This window comes from Microtus oregoni, unplaced genomic scaffold (assembly GCF_018167655.1).
Source record: "Microtus oregoni isolate MIOR12 unplaced genomic scaffold, Mior012 000050F_ref0000143, whole genome shotgun sequence".
Taxonomy (NCBI): Eukaryota; Metazoa; Chordata; class Mammalia; order Rodentia; family Cricetidae; genus Microtus; species Microtus oregoni.
The window spans coordinates 6,724,825-6,733,269 of record NW_024543256.1 but is presented as its reverse complement, the minus strand read 5'-3'; positions in this window follow the sequence as shown (position 1 = coordinate 6,733,269).

Sequence of the window (8,445 nt, the reverse complement as noted above, 5' to 3'; positions counted from 1 at the left end):
CTAGTTATTTGATCACCCACAAGCTCCCAAACACACATCAGAAGATCAAACTACATCATTTCCCAGTCATAAAACTGAACTAAGATGAATTGCTCACCACCTGATTTGCTTCTTGTGAGTTTATAACTATGAGAAAATTAAAAGAATAATAATTAGAGAAGGCTTAGTTGCTTCAAATTTTGCAAAACTACAGTAATCAAAACAGTAATGATATGAAAACCAATATAAAGAAAAAAGAAGTAGAATAGAGTTCAAACATAACTGTAGCACTTAAGATAAGTGCAATGAATAAAATACCATTTAATGAGGAAAAACAGACTTTTAAAACAAGTTTGCTGAGATGAGTAGGTATTTGCTCATAGGAGCATTACATGAGATATTAAATTTATATGATGGACATAGAAATTTCAAATTTATGAGAATATAGGGTGAAAATATTTGTTGCTGTCCTGGCAGGGAGGTAGAATGCTTTATACCTTAAGTTTGATAAGATGAATGAGTTCTAGAAATGGATGGTGATAATGATTGTACAACCACGGGATTAGATGCCCCATAATCATTAACAACTTAAAAGTTGTTACCATGATCAACTTAATATTTTGTGTCTATTCCTGTGAAAACTGAATTCTACAGCTTTTTTAAATATTTATTTATTTATTAAAGATCTCTGTCTCTTCCCTGCCACCACCTCCCATTTCCCTCCTCCCCCAATCAAGTCCCCCTCCCTCGTCAGACCAAAGAGCAATCAGGCTTGAATATTTATTTTATTTTTCTGCTATCTAAAGTTGAGAACTAATTAGATATTTAAGAGTGGGAGTAAATTTAAACCCACACCTCAATATGTCTCAGAAAAAAATTAAACTTAAATAAGCTCATACATAAACAGATACACACACACACACACACACACACACACCTATAAAAATCTGGTTATATGAGAATCAACAGAAAAAAATGTTATAGAAATTTGGAACTCAAAAATCACTATGTGGAAATCACCAAGCACAGGTGCTATTCTTATTTAAAATGGATATAGTCTATATTTTGATAAAAATAATTTGAAAAATTATGTGCCATAGTACAAGATAGCTTAAAAACTGCATTTATATAGGACAAAATAGATTTTATACAAAAATGATCAACTAACAATTACATAATTGTACAAGAATCACTAAATAATAAATATTGATATATATACACATATCTGCATATATATATATATATATATATATCAGAGTTTCAAAATAAAAGGTATCAAACATTTAAAATAAAATACAGCATGATACATTAATATTAGTAGAAAAATAATATACTTTTTATTAGTTCTCTGAGAGTTTTGTACATTCAATATTTTCTTATCACAGTTAAGCCCTCTTATCCAGCTCTTCCCATATCTATTTTACTGCACAAGTAACTTTATTTCACTGCTTGTTTGTTTGAAAGCTAAGAAAGCACTGATGTTTGGTTCACTCCAGTCACATAATAATGTCAATAGCTCCATGAGCAGGAATGGAATTTTGTGTCCAACTTTCCGCTCTGAGATTTGTTCTGACTTGGCATTATACAAGTTTTGTTCATGATGAATTCATATGTACAATAGCTGTCCTATTGTAACCCGAAGACACTTTCTTAATAGTCATCCATAATCTTTGGCACTTACACTGATTCCACATTCTCTTACTTGTATGCAGAGAGTGCTCTTTTTAATTATTTTATTTTATTTTCATTTTTTAATTAAAAATTTCCACCTCCTCTCCTCCTCCCATTTCCCTCCCCCTCCCCTCCCTTTGCAGTCCAAAGAGCAGTCAGGGTTCCCTGCCCTGTGGGAAGTCCAAGATCCTCCCCCCTCCATTCAGGTCTAGGAAGGTGAGCATCCAAACAGACTAGGCTCCCACAAAGCCAGTACATGCAGTAGAATCAAAACCCCGTGCCATTGTCCGTGGCTTCTTGGTCAGCCTTCATTATCAGCCACGATCAGAGAGTCCGGTTTGATCATATGCTCCATCAGTGCCAGTCCAGCTGGCCTTGGTGAGCTCCCATTAGATCAGCCCTGCAGTCCGTGGGTGGTCGCACCCCCACGCGTTCCTGACTTCCTTGCTCATGTTCTCCCTCCTTCTGCTCCTCATTTGGACCTTGGGAGCTCAGTCCAGTGCTCCAGTGTGGGTCTCTGTCTCTATCTCCATCCATCTCCAGATGAAGGTTCTATGGTGATATGCAAGATATTCATTACTGTGGCTATAGGATAGGGCCATTTCAGGTTCAATCTCCTCAGCTGCTGAAGGAACAAGCTGAGGACATCTCTTTGGACACCTGGGAACTCTTCTAGGTTCAAGTCTCTTGCCAACCTAAAATGGCTCCCTTAATTAAGATATATACTTCCCTGCTCCCATATCCACCCTTCCTCCATCCCAGCTGTCGCATTTCCCTCAAGGTCTCCCCATCCTCCCCTTCTCACTTCTCTCTCCCCATCTCCCTTTACACGCACCCGTCCCCCACCCCCAAGCTCCCAATTTTTGCCTGGCAATATTGTCTCCTTTCAATATCCAGGAGGATAACTATATGTTTTTCTTTCTGTTCACCTTCTTATTTAGCTTTTCTAAGATCACGGATTATAGGCTCAATGTCCTTTATTTATGGCAAGAATCCACTTATGAGTGAGTATATACTATGTTCATCTTTTTGGGTCTGGGTTACCTCACTCATGATAGTGTTTTCTATTTCCATCAATTTGCATGCAAAATTCAAGATGTCATTGTTTTTTAACCCTGAGTAGTACTCTAATGCATATATATTCCACACTTTCCTTAACAATTCTTCTATTGAGGGGCGACTAGGTTGTTTCCAGGTTCTGGCTATTACAACTAATGCAGCTATAAATGTAGTTAAACAAATGCTTCTGTAGTATGATAGGGCATCTCTTAGGTATATTCACAAGAGTGGTATTGCTGGATCCTGGGGTAGGTTGATCCCAAATTTCCTGAGAAACCACCACACTGATTTCCAAAGTGGTTGTTCAAGTTTGCATTCCCACCAGCAATGGATGAGTGTTCCCCTTACTCTACATCCTCTCCAGCAAAGGCTATCATTGGTGCTTTTGAATTTAGCTATTCTAACAGGTATAAGATTGTATTTCAAAGTTGTTTTGCATTTCCCTGATCATTAAGGAGGTTGAGCATGACTTTAAGTGTCTTTTGGCCATTTGAACTTCTGTTGAGAATGTTCTGTTCTGTTCTGTTCAGTGCCCCATTTTTAATTGGGTTAGTTAGCATTTTAAAGTCTAGTTTCTTGTTTTCTTTATATATTTTGGAGATCAGACCTTTGTCTGTTACAAAGTTGCTGAAAATCGTCTCCCAATTAGTAGGTTGCCTTTTTGTCTTAATGTCCTTTGCTTATAGAAGCTTCTCAGTTTTAGGAGGTCCCATTTATTCATTGTTGCCCTCTTATTTTCTGTGCTACTGGGGTTATATGTAGGAAGTGGTCTCCTGTGCCCATGTGTTATAGAATACTTCCCACTTTCTCTTCTGTCGGGTTCAGAGTGTTCAGATTAATATTGAGATCTTTAATCCATTTGGACTTCAGTTTTGTGCATGGTGATAGATATGGATCTATTTTCATTCTTCTACGGTATGACATCCAGTTATGCCAGCACCATTTGCTGAAGATGTTTTCTTTCTTCCATTGTATACGTTTAGCTCCTTTGTCAAAAATTAGTAGTTCATAGGTTTGTGGGTTAATATTCGGGTCTTCTATTAGATTCCATTGGTCAACATCTCTGTGCTTATGCCAATACCAAGCTGTTTTCACTACTGTAGCTCTGTAATAGAGTTTGAAGTCAGGGATGGTAATAATGCCTCCAGATGTTCCTTTATTGTATAAAATTGTTTTGGCTATCCTGGGTTTTTTGTTTTTCCTTTAAAATTGATTATTGTTCTCTCAAGGTCTATGAAGAATTTTGTTGGGTTTTTAGTGGGTATTGTATTGAATTTTTAGATTGTCTTTGGTAGTATTGCCATTTTTACTATGTTGATTCTACTCATCCCAGAGCATGGGAGATTCAACCATTTTCTAGTGTCCTCTTCAATTTCTTTCTTTCTTTTTTTTTTTTTTGTTTTGTTTATCGAGACAGGGTTTCTCTGTCTTTCTCTGTGGTTTTGGAGCCTGTCCTAGAACTAGCTCTTGTAGACCAGGCTGGTCTCGAACTCACAGAGATCTGCCTGCCTCTGCCTCTGCCTCTGCCTCTGCCTCTGCCTCTGCCTCTGCCTCTGCCTCTGCCTCTGCCTCTGCCTCTGCCTCTGCCTCTGCCTCCCAAGTGCTAGGATTAAAGGCGTGCACCACCACCGCCCAGCTTTCAATTTCTTTCTTCAATGCCTTAAAGTTCTTGTCATATAGATCTTTCATTACCTTGGTTTGAGTTACCCCCAGATACTGTATGCTATTTGTGGCTATTGTAAAAGGCGAAGTTTCTCTGATTTCCCTTTCTGCTCCTTTATCCTTTGTGTATAGGAGAACTACTAATTTTTTTGAGTTGATCTTGTAACCTGCCACATCACTGAAGTTATTTATCAGCTGTAGGAGTTCTTTGGTAGAGTTTTTGGGGTCACTAATGTACACTATCATATCGTCTGCAAATAACAAAAGTTTGACTTCTTCCTTTCCGATTCGAATCCCCTTGTTCTCCTTATGTTGTCTTATTGCTATTGCTAGAACTTCAAGAACTATGTTGAAGAGACATGGTGAGGGTGGACAGCCTTGTCTTCTTCCTGATTTTAGTGGAATGGTTTTGAGTTTCTCTCCATTTAATTTGATATTAGCTGTTAGCTTGCTATATATTGCTTTTATTATATTTAGGTATGATCCTTGTATCCCTAATCATGCTTTTTCCGCATCTAATGAAATGATCATATGTTTTTTTTTCTTTCATTTTTTTATATGATGTAGTACATTGATAGATTTTCATATGTTGATCCAGCCCTGCATCTCTGGGATGAAGTCAACTTGATCGTAACTGATAATTTTTTAAATGTGTTCTTGGATTCTGTTTGCCAGAATTTTATTGAGAATTTTTGCATCGATGTTCATGAGTGAGATTAGTCTGTAATTCTCTTTGTTGGTTTGGTCTTTGTGTGGTTTTTGAATCAGGGTGATTGTAGCTTCATAAAAAGAGTTTGGCAATGACTCTTCTGATTCTATTATGTGAAACACATTAAGGAGTATAAGTATCAGTTCTTCTTGGAAGTCCTGATAAAATTCTACATTAAAACAATCAGATCCTGGGCTTTTTTTTTTTTGATTGGGAGGTTATTTATGACAACTTCTATTTCCTCACGACTTATAGGTCTATTTAAGTATTCATCTGGTCTTGATTTAATTTTGGCAAATGGTACTTATCTAAAAACACATCCATTTCTTTTACATTTTCCAACTTGTGGCAAATACAATCCTTTCGAATGGGAGTAGAATAGATATGGTTTTTATATACCCCAAGTTCGTGAGTTGAAATCATGTTCCCATTATGTTTATTTGAAGAGTTGGTGACACCTTTTATAGGGTAAGGCCCTAATGGGGTTATCATCATCAGAGAGGGAGTTCAATACATCATTGAGAAATGCCACAAAATGTACTAAATCCACAAAGGACTCTAATTCCTTTGCTATCTTAGCTTGTAAATCCTCCCAGTTCCATATACTACCTCCACAAGGACTATATCTTTGTTGAGGCCTTTACCAGAGTTGAAATAAAGCCTGCAGTATGTCTTATAAGTAGTATGAGCCAAAGATTTATTTTCTATAAAGTATTTAGGCCCCATTATTTCATGGTAGTAGCAGAAAACTAAATCAGTAAAATTAAAATTATAATTCTAAATATTTATTAGCATTGTATATTGATTTTATCATTGAAAATCAGTATAGTTAGACCTAAATGACTATTTATCTGTATAATGCATTAATTCATGTATAATTATATCAAATTTTAATGTCAAATTTTTATTTTATGTCTATTGTCAATGTATTCATTCATGCATCTATTGCAATGGTCATTGCATTAAGTCACCTCAATAAAACTCATTTGTTCACCAAGTTAGACTTTGGAGGGATCCATATCCATACTTTGGTCTGTTGTAGGCTCCCTATCTATGGTGCATAGGTATGCATGTAGTGTTTCTCCAGGAAAAGTTTTGTCACAAAATTTGACTTAACCATAATCCTCAACTGAGAAAATGCCTTCATTAAGAACAGGCTATAAGCAAACCTGCATGTTAGTTTCTTAATTAGTGATTGGTGTGGGAGTACCCATGTCACTGTTGGTGGGGCCACACGAGCTATAGGAAGGCAGACTGAGCATGCAATGAGGAGCAATACAGCAGATAAACAGCCATCCCTTATTACCTCTGCATCAGTTTATGCCTCCTCTAGATTCCTTCCCTGCTTGAGTTCTACCATAACTTTATTTGATGATAAAGTGTAATATGAAAATATAAAAGAAATATATCCTTTCCTTTCCAAGTTGCTTTTGGTTATGATATTCCAACACAGGAATAGTAACAGTAATAAAGATAACTGTTTTAATTCTATTGTCTACTTTTATATGCTATCCATTAGTGGCAATAGAACTTTGGGGAAAACTTGGTAATAATATTTGTTGCTCTATCTTTCTTAGATCCCTGTTGTGGTGCAACACACAGACTCCAATACCCAATGGTGTTTTGCTGGCTTTTTTCAGGTGCTGCAATCTTATGGTAACTTTGTTATGTTTGTATTATACACAACTTCATATCACATGAAAATATCATAGTTCATTCAAAGCATGGCCACAGTTACTGAATATATAAGTATAATTGAGGAGAAAAATTCCAAAGTTGTCCTGGCAGTAAGCCTATTCAGAATGACTCAAATGCAAATACTTGAAAGAAGCAGTAGCCTTGATGATTTCTGAAATGTCCTTGAGGCCCTTTTCCAGATGCCCTTGATAACTAGTGTCTATGCTAATGTCTTTAGCAAATGGGAAAGATAAAATTATACCTTGTTCATTAATTGTAAGACTTAATATTTTAACAATATTGACTCTAACTAAATTGATCTATAGATTTAATGCAATTAGAATGAAATCCCAAGGGTAGAATTTGTGCAAATTGACAAGATGATTCTAATAGGTATGGAAGTAGGGAAGTATAAAACAACAAATCCATTCATGAGAAAAAAATGGATTTTACTCATCTTATCAATAATTACCACATAAAGCTAAAACAATTGCTATCTTGGACTATAGGGGAAACAAAGATACTGATTTGTACCTTTATTAGATTTTGTGTTAATGTTTCAGAAATTTGTAGAAACACCATCCTGTTTATAATCACAATCTCAGAAATGAAGGTACAACTATATAAGGTATGCACACATAACCTACAGTCTTTGTAATTTTTTTCAAAAAAAATTTTCTGCTAGGTGAAATTATGTAATTTGGTCAGGCTAATCAAAAGAGCATGACATTTTTAGTTCAAAGACTTTATATTTGTTTTTAATATTTATTGCTAATCAAAATATTTTATTTTATGGATTTTGGTTTCCAGAAAACATGAGCAGAAAGAATTTAAGTTTGCTATGTATTTCTTGTCCTTCACATTCCTTCTAATTAGTGCCCTTCCATTCTCCATTCATATGCCATTAACACTCAAAATGTATAATTTATATTTGGGTTCAATGAGTCATATACATTTTGGGTTTGGATCTAAATTTGTAAAGAAATGTGCTTATCAATGTAATAGAGCAATAGCCTTAAAATCGTCTTCTAAATTTAGCCTAATTTTTTCACTGTACAAGTAAAGCTAAAACTTTTTCCTTTCTTTTTTACTATATTTTTTGTGTTGTTCTTACATTCACAATTTTTGTTTATTTTTTTTTTCTTTTTTCTTTATCGAGACAAGGTTTCTGTGTGTAGCTTTAGAGCCTGTCCTGATACTTGCTGTGTAGATCAGGCTGGCCTTAAACTCACAGACATCTACCTTCCTCTGCTCCCAACTGCTTGGCTACATTTACTCTTAATATTATGATTAATATAATAAACAATAAAATAAAAATATTTGAATATTTTTGCATAAAGAAGTTGATTTAAGAATATGATTCTTGCCGGGCGATGGTGGCGCACGCCTCTAATCCCAGCACTCTGGAGGCAGAGGCAGGTGGATCTCTGTGAGTTCGAGGCCAGACTGGTCTACAAGAGCTAGTTCTAGAACAGGAACCAAAAAGCTACGGAGACACCCTGTCTCGAAAAATCCCCCCCCCAAAAAAAGAATATGATTCTTTATATATGAACTTCAAGTTTTCCAGTATGATTTTTGGAAAAGATAATTCTTTATCCATGTATTTTAGCTATTATTGAAATATCTTATTTGAGAATGGATACTTTTATTTCTCAATATTCTGTACTATTCTATCAGTCTCTATGTCT